The sequence below is a fragment of the Protopterus annectens genome, chromosome 3.part1 (genome assembly GCF_019279795.1).
Source record: "Protopterus annectens isolate FY-2018-M chromosome 3.part1, PAN1.0, whole genome shotgun sequence".
NCBI classification, from domain to species: Eukaryota; Metazoa; Chordata; order Ceratodontiformes; family Protopteridae; genus Protopterus; species Protopterus annectens.
This window is the reverse complement of record NC_056732.1, coordinates 860,995,403-861,012,625: the sequence shown is the minus strand read 5'-3', so window position 1 is coordinate 861,012,625 and position 17,223 is coordinate 860,995,403.

Here is a 17,223-nt window from a genome sequence, read left to right as displayed (position 1 = left end):
GTAACCCTAAATGAATGTTACAATGGAAAGGCATGTATTTTACAGAAGGGATCAAAAACCTGGTGAAACTTTTGCAGCATATATAACTGACTTGAGAAAAAAGGCCAAAACATGCAGATTTGGTGATTTGAAAAATGAGTTGATAAAAGACAGGCTTGTGTGTGGTATTACTAATGACACTGTGAGGAAGATTTTGCTTTGAGACAGTAATCTGACGTTGAATTGGGATTTGTCAGATATGCAAGCTTTCAGAAATGCACACAAGTATACTTACAAATGAGAATTGCAGTGGAAGGCACATTGACAAAGCTTACGCTGATAGTATACAGCATGTGGTTAAAAGAAAGAGGCCTAAGCACATGGCAGGTACTGCAGGTACTGCAACAGTCCCTGGGAAACCATGAGTCATTCCAGCAAATTCCAGACCATGCTCAGTGAAGCATAAGGGTGAGTCAGCAAAATCTAAACATGTACCCCACCCAGCTTTATAATCAACTATTGTAATTGTAGTGGAAATTTCAAACCCAGAAGAGAAAAGTGCTTAGCTTTAGGTCAGCAGTGCCATTCTTGCAAGTTCAAAAGGTTTTGTAAATCAAATAAGGTACATTATTTTATTAAGACAGGCATTCCAAGAGGCAAGTTGATCAATTAGAAAGCAGCAACCCTATGTTTTATGTTGATGGTGTGCCTGTGCTTACTGAAACAGTCAATGCAGTAGATTTGTGGGCAAAGAACAAAATCTTTTGTACTGTTTGGATTAATGGGAGTCCTGTAGAGCTCAAAGAAGATACTGACTCAAAGTGCAATATTATATCAGCAGAAACATTTGCTAGAGTATAAGATGCAGAACAACTTGATTTGACAACGCGTGTGAAGTTTGTTGCTTATGGTGGTGTAGAGATTCAAACCAAAGGCTCAGTAGTGCTTTCATGTTACTCTGTTGGGAACAGCTATGACTTGCAAGTTTTCATAGTCAAGAGACACGTGTAGTCATTATTAGGCCTCAGAGACAGTTTGAAAATGGGACTGCTTTCATTTAATAAAGAAGTTCAAGATGCAAGCCTAAATGACAACAACTCAAATTTTGCCCAAACTATTTTTTCAGAGTATGTTAATATTTTTGCAGATAAACTACCAGTAGTGTATGCTATGAAGTCAGACCCAGAGGTCGGCCCAGTTATCAGACTAACACAGAAAGTTCCAGTAGCTATGCAGAACAGAGTCAAAGTCCAGCTAGACAAAATGGTGCAGCTAGGAGTCATTTGTCCAGCAGAGGAACCTACTGAGTGGGTATCCTACATGGTGGTAGCTCAGATAATGTCAGAATATGTATTGAGCCAAGACATCTAAAAAAAGCATTAAAAAGGCCACATCATACAATGTGCACAGTCAAAGAAGTTGTTGCCCTCATGCCAAATGCCACTGTTGATTTTGTCTTAGATGCAAAGAGTTCATTTTGACAAATTTTGCTTGCCCAAAAAATCTTCATTGTTAAAAAACTTCCAGTACTCCTTTTGAAAGATACAGATTTCTGAGAATGCCATTTGGAATAAATTCTGCAAGTAAAGTGTTTCAGCGTTTGATGGAGCAAATTTTTTCTGGCTATCTTTGTGCTATTATAGAAGATGATATTCTAGCAGAAGGCAATGGTGAAGCCAAATATGACAGAAACCTCAAGAAAGTTCTGGAAAGAGCATATCACTTGAATCTTAAGCTGAATCTTCAGAGATGTAATTTCAGGCTATGAGAAGTTGCCTATGTTGGTCAATTGTTTACCTCTTCAGGCTTATGACCAGATCCTTCCAAGCAAACAGCAATTCCCGAGATGCCAGCTTCAGACAATGTTAAAAACCTGCAATGCTTTCTTGGCATAGTCAACTTTCTAGGCAAGTTCATTTCATATTTAAGCCAACTTTCAGCACTGCTCAGAGAACAGTACAACTTACAAAGATGTAATTTGGTCATGACTGGAACAGCACCAAAGACTATTTGATGCCCTGTAACAGAAAATTGCTAACCCATTAACCCTCAGATACTATAATGTTCACAAACCAGTTACTCTTTCCTGTGATGCTGCAAGATTTGGTCTAGATGTCGTCATTCTTCAAGAGGGTAGACCAGTAGCCTGTGTTCTGAGAACTCTTATCCAAACCAAGATGCAGTATGCCCAGACTGAGAAAGAGATTTTGGCAATTGTGTTTGCATGTTCAAAGTTCTATGATTAATGACCTATCCAGTTCAAAACTGATCACCAACCTCTTGATATCATTTTGAGAAAGCGTATGCATACAGCTCCAGCTAGACTGCAATGTATGATGCTCAAATTGCAAAACTACAATTTCAATCTTGTTTAAGTAGAGCACAAACTTTTTGATCTTGCTGATACTTTATCCAGATCACTTAGAAAGACCACAGAACAGCATAACAATGAGCAACATGATTTTGAGGTCAAGGAAGGGAGTAATTTTTGTTCCATACATCCTGATGGGCTCAGAACTCACACAGCTTCAGATTCAATTCTCCAGAAGTTAAACCTCTTTATCACTTGAGGATGGCCTTTAAAGCAATCTTGTTTACCATTAGAAGTGCAACCTTATTTTCCATACCGAGATGAGATTTGGTCAGGCAATGGTATCGTCATGAAAGGTCTTAAAATGATTGTTCCAAAATCCTTGTGACAAGAGTACATTCAGATTTTGTATCATGGTCACCCAGGAACTGATTCTATGAAAAGAAGGATAAGAGGTCTATTATTTTGGCCTTCTATGTCAAGAAATATTGAGAAAGTAGTTTTGTCTTGTTCAGTATGTTATACTACAAAGCTGCATCAACAAAATAACCATTTCAGTTAAGCTAGACTCCTGAACAACCTTAGTTGACAGTAGATACAGATATCTTTGTGTGGAATGGTCAGCATTACTTGGTGTTAGTAGACTCTTATTCAGATTGGTTCGAGATTGACCTACTTCCCAACCAACTTTCAGTACTGTCATTACTAACTTGAAGTGACATTTTTCTGTCCATGGTAGTCTGCACATAGTTATATCTGACAATGGTGCACAGTTTATTAGTCAGTAGTTTAAGAAATTTGCAGAAACATGGGACTTTGTTCATATTATGAGTAGTCCTGAATATCCTCAGTCAAAAGGCTGAACATGCAGGTCAAAGTGCAAAACAGCTGTTAGAGAAATCCAGATGTGACAATACCGATGTTTTTCTCAACTTGTTAAATCTCAGAAACATCCCATGATAAACATTTTGGTTCAACTGCCCAGAGACTTGTATCAAGATAAACCAGAATCAGACTACCAATCAGCAGTAATTTATTGGTTCCAGGTGCTAAGAACAACAAAGCAGTAAAAGCCCAACTGTTGAAAAAGTGTATGTCCGGACATCTTACTATGATAAAACCAGCAAACTGTTCAGTTTTTAACAAAGACAGAAGATAGTGAGGATGCAGACAACAAAAGGTTTTGATCGCATCAGATTTGTGAAAAGTTTGTGTCAAGAGCTGAGATCGTACATTGTGGAATCACAAAGAATAGAATTTAGATGAAATCTTTGCTACCAGTGTCTGAACCAGTGTTACAGCAGCTGTGACAAAGACTGTAGTTCTCAGAGTGACTTGTCCAATGTTCCTGTTCCAGAGAATGCTCTGTCTGTAATCCCCATTCCTGAGAAAATCCATGAGAGCTCTCAAGCAGAACATTAACCAATGACTGTCCCTGTTGCTATACCCAGTCCTACCTATTATGTCATGAGATGAGATCACATCTCTAAACCTACTTCCAGGCACATAGCAACCTGGACATGACTGTTATTTTTCTTTATAAGTGTTTGTATAATTGCATGCCTATTAAAATGTCATTGTTTATATGAGACAGCTCAGTAAAAAGGGATGATGTAGATCAGAGTGCGTGATATACCTTTAAGAATCTTACCAGTGAGTCACCACATGGGTATAAGTACTGAGCACGTGTAAGCAAGAATGCCATTTTGAGTAAGCATGAAAGTATGTAGTCAGTTAATTAGATACTTTGTTTTTAATGTTCTTGCCATCCATCCTGATGTATTTGTATACAATAAACTACTTAAACAAACACCCAAGCCTCAACGTCTTCTTAATGCAAATAAGAAGAGCGACAGAAGGGCACAGCTCCACATACTACATTCATTAAAAGGCTTCTCTAAACAGCACAGCAAACAACCATAGGCAGTAGTCAACTATTGCCACATTCAAATCTCATCTCTCTGTACTTACATAGTATAGAGAGCACAGTTCAAAATCCAACACCAAAGGCTAACTCATACCACTTCAGTGTGGTTCATTTTTGACAGCATGATGTATGCATTCTGTTTCCAAAACTGGTTATTGCCTGTATATATATATATATATATGTATATAAAGATTTGAGACATGCATAAACTATATATATATATATATATATATATATATATATATATATATATATATATATATATATATATATATATATATATATATATATATATATATATATATATATATATATATATATATATATATATATATATATATATATATATATATATATATATATATATATATATATATACATTTTTTTGTCTGTGACTGGTAGAGCTGCTTTCTAATACCTGATTCATTGGCCTGATGATTTTATTCTATGTGATAGGCTGACACTTAAATTATCTACGCTGCACATTTTACGTTTTATTAATTTATTTGGTTAAATTGTCTCTTGAGTGATACTTAATAGTCAGTGAAATTCTAGGCCTTTGTCTTTGTCTGAAAGGATCTTAAACCTGTATAAACTAAAGCACTACTTTATTTATTCCCTGCTAGGTTTGGACACCTATAATTTTGTTTTTGCCTGTGACTGATACAGCTGCTTTATGATACCTGCTCCATTTCTTTTTTGTTTTAAGAAATCTGCATAGCCTGGTGTTCTTGTTCTATGTGAGAGGTAGACACTTAAATTATCTAGGCTGCACATTTCACTTTTATCATTGGTTAAATTGTCTCTTGAGTGATACTTAAATATTGAGTGAAAATTCTGGGCATTTGTGTTTGAAAAGATTTTAAGTCTGCATAAACTAAAGCACTGCTGGTGATTCTCTGCTAGGTGAGGAAACCTATATTTTTTGTCTGCGACTGATAGAGCTGCTTTCTGATACCTGCTCAGTTTTGTTTTCTGTTTTAAGAAGTCTGCTTGGCCTGGTGTTTTTCCTACATGAGAGATAAACACATTCTCTAGGCTGCACGTTTCACATGTTTTTTCATAGGTTAAATTGTCTCTTGAGTGACACTTAAATACTCAGTGAAATTCTCAGCCTTTGTCTTTATCTGAAAATATTTGAAGCCTGCATAAGCTAAAGCACTTATGTGATTCCCTGCTTTGTTTCCCACCCATCCTTCCATTTTGTTGATGTGCTTTTTAAATATGGTGATTGTAAGATGTCCACTCCTACTGTATATTGAGCTTAATAAGCGCATCCCTTTCTACACTGTTGTTGATATCCTGAATTATTTAATTGCCTTTCTTTGTGCTTATATTGAAAAGGTGCATTTTGCCTCCCATTATCTGTTCTATTTAATCTGACTTCATTATTTTGCTAGTTGTTGGATAAAGTAGTTGATTTTTACACTGTAGCAACCAATTGTTTTTACATCAAAAAAGATCAGTGGATTTTCCACCTAGTGCACTGTGAGGTTGCCTGGTCTGTTTAGGGTGGGAAACACTTGAGATTTCTGAATGTAGTTTTATTGGCTAGATGGCTTATTAACCAACTTATCTTGTTTTTTAGTGCCTTTATAAATTCTGTACAACTGAGTGGCTCTTGGTTCATTTGTTCAAAGCAAAGTACTTTTATTGAATAATCAAACTTTCATAACCTGTTTAAAGTTCACAGCTGTATCTATATCTTTAAGTTTGTTTGTGGTAGTATTTTGTACTGTTTAAATTTGTAGTAGCATTTTACTCCAGACACTCCTTTACTGTGCTTTTACATTAGGAGGACTGGGATTATTCATCTAGTGGTAGCAGGTGTTTACCTGGTCTATTTGAGGTGGGAAACCACAAAAGGGTTTTAAGGGTTTCTTTTTTGCACTTTTCTGCACTTGATTTGCACTTTTGTGATACCGATATAGCATAGACTAGATTCAGACCTGCTGAATCTAGCCTGTTATTGATACACTTGTGCACTAAACCGGCCATCTTAAATTAAGAAGGGCTCCCGTGCACCCTCATAGCAGAAGAGTGTGGATAGAACTTTCTCTGAACTGGGGCTTGCTGGAAGAAGGTTTATTGTATGCATTCCTATTTGTAGAATAGCTTAAAACTGTTTAATTTTGTCTGTATTTAAGCCAAATGGTTACACAGGTTTTGCTCAATTAACTAGAGGTGCTCTACATTTGGCATCCTTTGCCAGAGATCTAGAGTATTTCTGCTTTAATCCAAGGCATCCAAGGCAAAGAACAAGAAAATGTGTATATTTTGTGATTCTTCTGCACTTTTTGAACTGTATTTTATCAAATTGCTGCATCATCTCTGTTTTTTTTGTTGTTGTTTTACTGTTTGTGACTGCTTCCTTCTCTGCACTTGATTTGCACTGTTCTGATACCAAGATAGCATAGACTAGATTCAGACCTGCTGAATCTAGCCTATTATTGATATACTTAAGAACTAAACCAGCCATCTTACATTAAGAAGGGCTCCCCTGCACCCTTGTGACAGAAGAGTGTTGATCCAGTCTTGTCTGCGCTGGGAATTGCTGGAAGAAGGTTCACTGTGTGCTTTCCTAGTGGTAGATTAGCTTAAAAGTGTTTTAATTTTGCCTGTATTTAAGCCTTGGCATTTGTTCATTGCAGTGCACCATGTGACAGGCATTAGCAGCACACTGTATAGACTGAAGCACCTTGAAACTCAATTTTTCCTTAGACATCTGTCAGTGGAAACCTCTCAAGCTTTCCTACTGTACTACTGGTGCACTGAGCAGCGTTGCCAAACTTTTCATCCACAGCCTTCAATAGAAGAAGCACCTTTGTTAGTCCTAGCACAAAAACTGGTCAGACTAGGCCACTTCCTTCCCTAATAGTACTTGAAGTAAAAAAATCTGCTATTCCCATCATTTCACTGGCCAGCCTGATTGACATGGGTGTCCTGAGGCAATGTAGTAATTGTCTCATGTATACTGAAAACCTCTTACTCCTAAAACAAACAAATATCCTATGTGAGAGATATAGTTACACTATGAAGCTGGAATCTATGCTGTTATGTAACAAAAAAAACAGACATCAAACAGTTTATTTATTATTTTTTTTATTTATTGACATTTGGTGACTGGAACGTCCGACTTGGTCAGGAACCCATTTTCATCAGAGGCCTGTGGAGAAAAGTTCCAAATAAATATAAACATTTTCAGGTATTATATAATTTTTAAAACTCTACAGATATTATACAACTTTAAAGTTGTAAGACATATAGAGACATTAAATGGACAATAGAGAATTGTATACAAATTTAGAGACATGTAAAGACTCAGTGCAAATATAATGTGTGGAAGATGATAATTCACAGTAGTTTATCAGTAATTCAGTCTAAGATTCTAGGTTAGATTTAAACATCATTAGCAGAACACAGAGAGTAAGTAAGGTTTAGAAAGAAAATAGAAATATAAAATTAGGTATAGGTAGAATGACAGAGGGAGAGAATATGTTAGTTAAAAGATAGTAAAAGTGAGGCAGGAAAGTTATGAAGAGAGAGGAAGTAGAAAGTATAAGTGCAGATAAGTCAGAGAGAGAGAGTGAGAGTACGGTAGCTTAAGATAGTAGTATATGTAACAAGGAAAGGAAATGATTTATGGGTTGGAGTGGTTGGGATTATAGTATAGTATCAGATTTATCAAGAAGAAAGATGGCGCAGTAGAATAAAAGAATAGTGAATGATAGAGGTAGAAGGACAGACAATGCAGGGAGGTAGAGGTGGGCAAGGGAGATAGTAGAGAGACAGGTATTGTTAGAAAAATATGTATTTGAATATATGTGAAATGCTAGTTTAAAAACAAAGTAGTATGTGATGCATTTTATTCTATTAATCATATAACAGAAAGGATAAATTCATGTGTAAATGCAAGTAGTTTTGAAACTGCAGTGTGGCTTGTAGCAAATTGACCTCCTACCCTGGCAGTTGCTAGCTTAGCAAGTTTTAATGTTTATGCTTTTCACAAGTGATTATCTGCTGGGTCAGGAAATTAAATATGTGAAATAATGAAATCTTCTGCTCTTTCCTGCTGGGATGATTTGGCCTTGTATATGTGTTACTAAGATAGCATGCAGCTGGTGGGAAAGTGTTACGGTGAACAAAGATGTGTATTAGAAGATTGAATCCACTATTGTATTCGAACTGATATGAAACCTTGAAGAAGTAACTTTACAGAAAGACATTATGTCTGACCAGGTGGATAGCAAGGCCGTATTGTTACCAGAGGAAAACTTTTTAAAATATACATACAGCATCAGCAGTTTTTATGAATAGAGGACTGTAAGCTAAAGTGATGTAGATGCCCTTTGACATACCACGTCAGTAAGGTGGGCACAACTTAAATGTAAAGACTATAAAGTCTGTGTACTTCCTGTTTCATGTTAGACAAAATTCTGTACTTGCGTTTTTGCCTCCTGGTGTACACTAGTAAACTTTTGAACCTGAACCTCCTGTGTATTGAATTCTTGATTTTATTTAACTGTTTGGTCCTTCTTAGCTGGAAATCCCTCGGACAGCTGCAGATCAGAGTCTTGCACAGGAGTTCTTCTTGGGTGAAAAGACCTCCAACTGAATTGTATTTTAAAGAGGCTGGCCACTTTCTGATCTGGGATCCTGACTCAATACCAGAGGCTCAGGTAGGAAGATTTTGCCTTTTTTCTGTTTTAGATCAGGGACTAGGTTACAGTAAATATTGTTGTCAAGATTTGTTATGCAGATCAGGGACAAAAGGAAGTACTGTATATTTGGTCATAGATAAGGGTAACAGAATTAGGTAGGCAGTTATTCTAGATAAACCGTGAAAAGGAACTGAACTTTTTATATCATGTGATAAGAAACATTTTCTTTTACCATGGGAAATCAGTGCACTAAAACATTACGAGATCAAAATACATGCAATCACAACGTTCTGATAACGTTAGGTATTATACGAAATGGCTTAACAAATATGAATTTGATGGTAAACTAGATAAAACTTCACTGGTTAAACTCCTTAAAAAATCCTTTAAACTGATGCTGGAGGTCAGGCAAAAAAGCAACACCAATTAGGCATTCCTCAGGCACACAGGTGGATTGAGGAAGCAAATCGTGGAGAACAGAAGATTAAAAATTCAAAAACATTATTTTTAGACAAAGAAGATAATAACTTAGTAATAGTAACAGCTCCTCCTCCTCCCTTGCCCCCTCCTTTACCATTTTCAGGATATGAAGCGAGTGGACAGGCTGGTCTATCCTGAAGTCTCAGCAAGACCACAACCGCTTATTAGAGATCCTATTGAAACTAGGTCCAAAATACATAGGGACACAGAATCATATCAAATAGAGAGAAACCTACAGGATGAGAGTGAGGAAGAAATATGCCCACTTATAGAGGTCCCAAATCCTCAGGCAGGACAGGAAGGGCAGGACCCAACACTCTTGGTATATAGACCATGGACACCAGAGGATATCCGGAAAGCTACTGAGGGAATCCCCCATCCGAAAGTTAATTTTACGAAATTTTTAGAAGTCCTACAAGGCATGAGGTTGAGTTACCACCTAAATGGGGAAGAAGTAGAGAAAGTAGTAAGACAAATTATAGGTCCAGATTAGCACATGATTTGTGGCACCTGGAATCCTCGTAATGCAGAGCTCAAACCACTCCCACATAGTTACGCAGAATTAGACAACAGAGTGAAAGGTCTTACAGACCGAATCTCTGAGAAATGGAAACCTAGAGCAGACTGGACTTGCATTAATCAATGCATACAACAGGAAAATGAGACAATAGATGGGTACTATGCTAGATTATTGGAATGTTTTAATAATCATAGCGGCATGACGGTTCCTGAAAACCAAACAAATGATTCCCCGTATGAACAACAATTAAAAAATGCATTTTTGAAAGGTTGCATTGCACCTATCAGTAGCTTCACTACGAAGCATATGATAGACCATCGAACAGGTAGGCTACAAGCCTTACTTGAATATGCTAGACATGCTGAAAGACATTTTAATAGTAATAAGAGAAAGAAGGCGCAAGTCTTCACTACTGAAGATGGAGCTGAAGTATTTGTGTGGGCAAGAAGAATGCCCAGGGAAATAAACAGTCTGACAAATGATCAGAAGACTTTGAAGAGAGGAAAAAGAGAGGTGAATGCTTTAAGTGTGGGAAAAAGGGACATTTAGTGAGGGATTGTAAACAGAACAAAAAGGTAATTACAGAAGATAAGGGGGATGAGGACTGACTATATGATAGTGAAGATACATCATGCAAAAGTCAGAAATCATCAGGAGAAGTAAATAAACAGAAAACAAATATAAATGTGATAGAAGGAATAGAGGAAGTGCAAGTAGATATGGAGGATGAAGAAAGTGAAATTTTGGATTTAGCATTTTTGAGCCTAGAGCTCTACTTAGCAGATACGAAACCGGAAGTTACACTTCTGGTGGAGGGAAGGGAAGTCAAATTCCTGTGTGACTCAGGAGCATCACGGACCCTGATACACCCCTCCAAGTTACCAGAATATTCTGAATCACCTGATTATATACTGGTAAAAGCTGCAAATGGACAGCTATACAGGGAGCCACTTTCCCATGATATAGCAATAACTGACCCTGTTGAAGTAAAATTGTTGTTTCTGCAAAGTGTCCAGTGAACCTATTAGGCAGGGACCTTATGCAGATATTTGGCATAGCAGTAGTTCCAACTGTATGAGGTATGGAAATGCAGAGGCAAATGGATACTTTTGTGGTGCAATCGGAGGGTGAAACTTTTTACTGGTACAGCCAGGACCTGATGAGTAGCCATCAGTAAAGCCCCTCCACACGGATCGACAGCATTTGTTACACTGTACTCTATACTACTGTACTACACCAGGACCTGATAGAGAGTATGAGCAGGAATTGTTCAGAAATCGTGCAGCTAGACTGGTTTTATGTACTTTGTACTGGGATACTGAGGGGAACAGTGTAGTTAGCTGTTCATTACCTCAAGAATTCCTTACATTATATAGATCAAATCGACATGTCAGCTTGACAAAGAACAAAAATGTAAAATGGGCAGACTTAGGAGAAAAGGTGACAAGATGGGAGAAACAGACTGACTTACAACTGTCAGAACAAGGGATACAGAAACAAAAACTGAATTGGTTGACACAGACACATCCAGCTGTACACTTGCAATCTAGCTGAATTTTAGAAGAAGAAGAAAAAGCCTTATGTGAAACTCCAACGACTATTTGGTCAACAGTAAAGTCAGATGTAGGACTTATTCGAACAGCAGGACCAGTTATAATTATACCAAAATCAGCATTTAGACCACAGAAAAGACAATACCCTTTGAGAAAAGATGCAGAAATAGGAATCAAACCTATAATAGCAGCATTACTCAAAGAAGAGAATCTCCTGATTCTCCATGTAATACACCCCTATTTCCTGTTAAAAAAGCAAATGGGGAATGGCGGATGGTTCAAGATTTACAAGCTGTGAACAATGCAGTGATACCCAGAGCACCCACGGTGCCAGACCCACATACTTTGTTAAACGATCTGAAACCGCAACAAAAATATTTTTCTGTGGTAGATATCAGTAATGCTTTCTTTTCAATACCTATACATCCTGATAGTCAATGTTGGTTTGCATTTACATTTCAGGGTAAAATATCAAATGGCTAGCAACCTGGCAGGAGGCAGTCAAATTCTACTTATGACATGCCCCACCCAGCAACAATGCAGGGAGGATAATGTAGGGTTATTGAAATTTTTAGCGGCACAAGGACACAAAGTAAACAAAAATAAGTTACAACTTTTAAAAAAGCAAGTTAGATACCTAGGATATGTAATATCCAATGAGGGTAGAATATTGAAAGAAAACAGTAACCAAGAAGGAAATGAAGTCCTTCTTGGGTACAACTAATTTCTGTCGGAGCTGGATACCAAATTATGCTTTGGAATCTGCTCCACTGACTGACTTGATATATAAGACACCAATGGCAGCACAAGATATTTTACAATGGACACCTGAAGCAAAAATAGCTTTCTGCAGGTTGAAGCAATTGATAGCTTCTTCATTAGTTTTAGGACTCCCAAATTATTCTTTCAGACAGTAGATTGCAAGCAAGGATATATGACGTCAGTGTTGACGCAACGACATGGGGATAAGCAACGCCCCCATAGCCTACTATTCATCGCAGTTAGACCCAGTGGCGCGATCTTTGCCTCACTGTGTACAAGCAGTAGTTGCAGCTGCAATGGCGGTACAGGCTTCAGCCTCAGTGGTGTTATTCCACCTGCCTCATGCAGTCGCAATAATTTTACTGCAAGAAAAAGTAGCATATCTCTCTCCTGCTAGATATCTTTCATGTATGACTATACTGCTGAGCCAACCTCATATGACAATTGAACGATGTACGACATTAAATCCATCAACATTACTTCCAACTCCTGTGGATGGCACACCGCACAGCTGCCTGCAGGAGATTGAACAATTAGCCTTCCCTAGACAATATCTTACAGATATGCCCTTGGATGATGCTGAGGTGACATATGGCCTACAGGAAAGACAAATGTGTAAACATATATACTGATAGTCAGTATGCTTTTTCTACTGTTAGAGGAATGATAACATCTAGTGGAAAACCAATTAATCATGTGCAGTTTATTGGATATTATAGAATCTATTCAGTTACCTACCAAAGTAGCTATTTTTAAAAATGTAGCTCATATACGAAACAACAGGATAAGATTTTGAAAGGCAAAGCTGATGCAGCTGCAAAACAGAAATGGGAAAACAGTGCCATGTCTCAACAGGGGAAACTGAATATTCCAAACATATGGATTAAACTATACAAAAATTTTGTGCAGCTTGGCACTTGTCACAAGCATCATGCACAGAGAGCATTTAAACTAAAGCAAGAAAGTTTTCCTATACCATTAATCCGTCCATACTATTTGTATGGATTTCATAGAACTCAATAAGTGTGTGAAGAAAAAGTATTGTTTAGTCATTGTAGATATGTTTTCTAAATGGGTAGAAGCTTTTCATGCAGCAACATGAAATGATTTTGGGAGAGCATGATAAAGCTTTTGACTGTGATATATACAAGGGCAAGATGGCCAAAAACAGGGCGAATAGAAATTGTTGTGGTTTTTCCCACACACTTAACCACAAGTGAAAGTGGGAAGGTGAAAAAACGCCTATAGACTGGCATCAAATTTTAACATATATACTAGCTATGAGCGTGTATATGCAGAGACTATAAACATTTCAAATTGATGACTCATATTTGAACTCACTGAAAACATGAATGACTGATGAAAGAATCCTGCTTGTTTAAATGAATATTTTAAAATAGAGAATGTTTGTTGTTTCAGTCAATGTTTCTTATACTAAAAAGTAGATTATTTACATTTCATTTATTTGAAAAAAACATAAATTGTTTTTTGCTGCATGGTTGTGGCAGTGGTGTTTTTGGTTCTGCAATTGCACATAAGACATACTTATCTTATTCTGGTTCTGGAGGAAAGAGAAGAATTTGAGAGAAACCTAGGGAAACCTATGAGAAACCTGAAAAAATCCAGGTGTTGGAATCGGGTTATGGAGAAGATGGAAAGAGACGAATATGGAAAAAAATATAATCGAAAATAAAAATAAACAGAATTGTATTCATATGGGCTTGGTTGTAGAGAAATATCAGAGCATAAATGGAGTAGTGGAGCTGAGGTGGAAATCGGTTAATACAGTGAGAGTAATGCAAGAATCTCTCTATGATGAGGTGAGTGAACAAGTGACTGAATTGAAACTGAAAACTGAATGCAAATTTAATGAGAACTGTTTTGCTTCGAATCGAGAGCGAGAAGACCCTACATGCGCGGATAGAAAAGAATGCGTGCTTGTAAAAGAAGAGAAATAGTATGACGAAATTAACAACCACCCAGAGGTTCAACAACAACAATGTAAGAGAACTGAACCAGCATCAGCCCCAGATGACTGTTTTTTCCTTGTAACCCAGTTGGGTGCTTTTTTCCAAATCCTATTTCTATGGGTATTGCATCCTTGTGTGGGTATACTCCTAATAGGTGCATGTGTTTGTTGTGAGATGCATGGAAAAGACTAATCATTCTTTTTTTGTATGTATTGTTTTATGAAACTTTGTACTTGGGATATTTTGATTGACCTAGATGAATAGATTCACTAGCTGAAAAAACTGGGTGAAAATGTTAGGAGATGAAATGAATGAATACACATAAAAAAAAGAATAAAAAAATAGAATAAGGAAAATAAATAAAATAAATAAAATGATGATATAATAAATGCTAGTTTAAAAAAAAAAGTTAAAGTATTAGCATTTATTATAATATGATATATTCATATATTAACCAATATAATATAAAAAGTTTTTTCCAAGTAGTTTTGAAACTGCAGTGTGGAAACTGTCTCCACAAATTTGGCAGTTGCTTAAGTTAAAGTTTTTTATTGTTTTTTAATTTTTATATCTGTATGCTAAATCTGAATATGAAAAATAATATAAATAAAAATGTCTTTCCTGCTGGGATGATTTGGGATGATTATGTGTAAGATTTGGTGCATGCATACTAAGATAGCATGTACTGGTGAACGGTGAACAAAGATGTGAAAAGATGAAGACTTGTATTATATTGTATGATAACTGATATGAAAGAAGTACTTTACAAGAAAACATCTGAAAGACATCTGACCAGGTGGATATTGTTACCAGAGGAAAGGAAAAAAAAATTTAAAGCATCAGCAGTTTTATTTTTAGAGGAATGTAGGACTGTAAGCTAAAGTGATGTAGATACTGTGACATACCCTAGTAGTAAGGCTGGAACTTAAATTAAATGTAAAGAAGTCTGTGTACTGTGTTGTTTCATGTTGTTAGAAAAAATTGTGTGTACTTTTTTTTTGCTCCTGGTGTACACTAGTAAACTTTTGAATCTGAACCTCCTGTGTATTGAATTCTTGATTTTATTTAACAGGTATTAAGAATGGTAGTCTTTTGTTAGTGAGCAAGGGCAGATATGGGTGTTGATAAAGTGATTTTTTTATTGTAAGCGTGAACGTCTTAAAGGAATCTAAGGAACTAATATTTTGCAGTAAGGCATTCCATAGTTTTGAAATGGTGTAGGAGCAGAGGCTGTGACCATCTCTTTAGTTAGGTCTGTGTACTTTAGAAGCTGTTTATTTGTGGAACGGAGAGTCTGAGATGAGGAATAGGATTGTAAGGCAGTTTTTAAGGAAGGGCAGCTGTCTGGTTTATATATTAATTTATGCACAATATATAGTTGTAGAAAGTAACGATAGAAGGGGAATTCTAGCCAGTTTAGTTTATTAAGGGCATAACAATGGTGTCTGCACTCAGATAAACCAGTTGCAAATTTGGCTATTTTGTAATAACATGATTAAAGTTTATTCTTGACAGACAAATGGAGGTTGGTGATAGTAGGAGCCCCATACAGGAGGGACAGGAGCAAGAAGGTATAGGCAATAGTTTTTTGGTAGGGTTGTCTATGAACTGTTTGTGTCTGTAAAGTTTTACAAGTTTAAAATGTGTATTTTTAATAGTGTTACGTATATGTTGTTCAAAGGTGAGTTTATCATATATGGTGATGCCCAGTAACTTAGCCTGTGTTGCAGTTTCTATTTCTGTATTATTTTGTGAGTATATTTTGAAGTTATATAAAGGTGGTTTTGGTGTGAACAATAAAAGTTTAGTTTTATTGGGATTGAGTAGCAACTGTGCTTCATTTAGCCAAGTTTCAATAAACGTGAAGGCATCTTGTATTGTTTTAGGAGATGTTGAATGGTATTAGATGAAGAGACAATGATAGACTCATCAGTGTATTGAGTGAATGTACTTTGAAGGGAAGCAGTTATAGAGGTTGTTAATGAAAATATTGAAAAGTAGAAGTCCAAGAATGGATCCTTGCGTGACTCCTGTTTTGTTAACCTGTTTTTGTGACAGACTAGTTTGCCACCTAATGCATTGCTGCCCATGGGTTAACTAATTGGAAAACCATTTATTGGTAGGTTGAGAGCATCCTAGTATAGATAATTATAATAGCTTGTGATGTATACTGCATCAAAGGCCTTTGAATGAGCTAAAAGGATTACCAAAGTTAATAGGCTGGCATCCATGGCTTTGTTCACAGTATTTGTGAAGGATAGTAGTGCAGTGGCTGTACTGTTTTGGTCAAAAAACATGTTGTGTAGATGTGAGGAGATTAATGTTTCAGAGATGTTTCAGTAGATGCATGTGTATTCATTTTCCCAGTAATTTTGATAAAGAGGAGATGATAGAAATGGGTCAATAATGTGTTAATTCTTTGTTTTCTCTGCCCTTGTGTAAGGGGAGTATGAAAAATGTTTTCCAGACTTTAGGAACTTTAAGCTCTCTGATAGATCTATTTATCAGGATGCTAACTGGATAGGCTATTGATTCAGCGGTGAATTTTAAAAATTCTTAAGGAAGGTTATCCATGGAGAGGGAGCATGGTTTTAGTTTGAGGAGAAGCTTATATATTAGTGAAGTAGGAACAGGTTGTAGAGAGAAAATAGGAGACATAGAGGCAGCAGTAGAAGTTCCCTGGTAAGGAGATGTGTTAGTGGTGATGTATGTTTTAGCTGCTTCCTGAGATGGTAGAATATGATTTGTTGTGTGGCTGGAGTTTGTGGTGGGTGTTGAATTGTTAACTAGTTTAAGAGTACTATCAATGAAGTGAGAACTGAATATGTCAGCTATTACTGATGGTTCTTTATTTGGAGCAGGAGAAAAGTTTTGTTTGGACCCAGGGGAGAGGAGTATTGAGATGGTTTTTAAACATTTTTGAGGGGTTACTGGTTTGGCTATATAATTGTTGAGAGAAGTAATCTTTTTTATCAACAATGACTAGATTTTAGCTTTATTTCTTAGTTGTTTATATTTAAGTAAATTGGTCTCATTTTGTCAGCATACACACTTTACCTC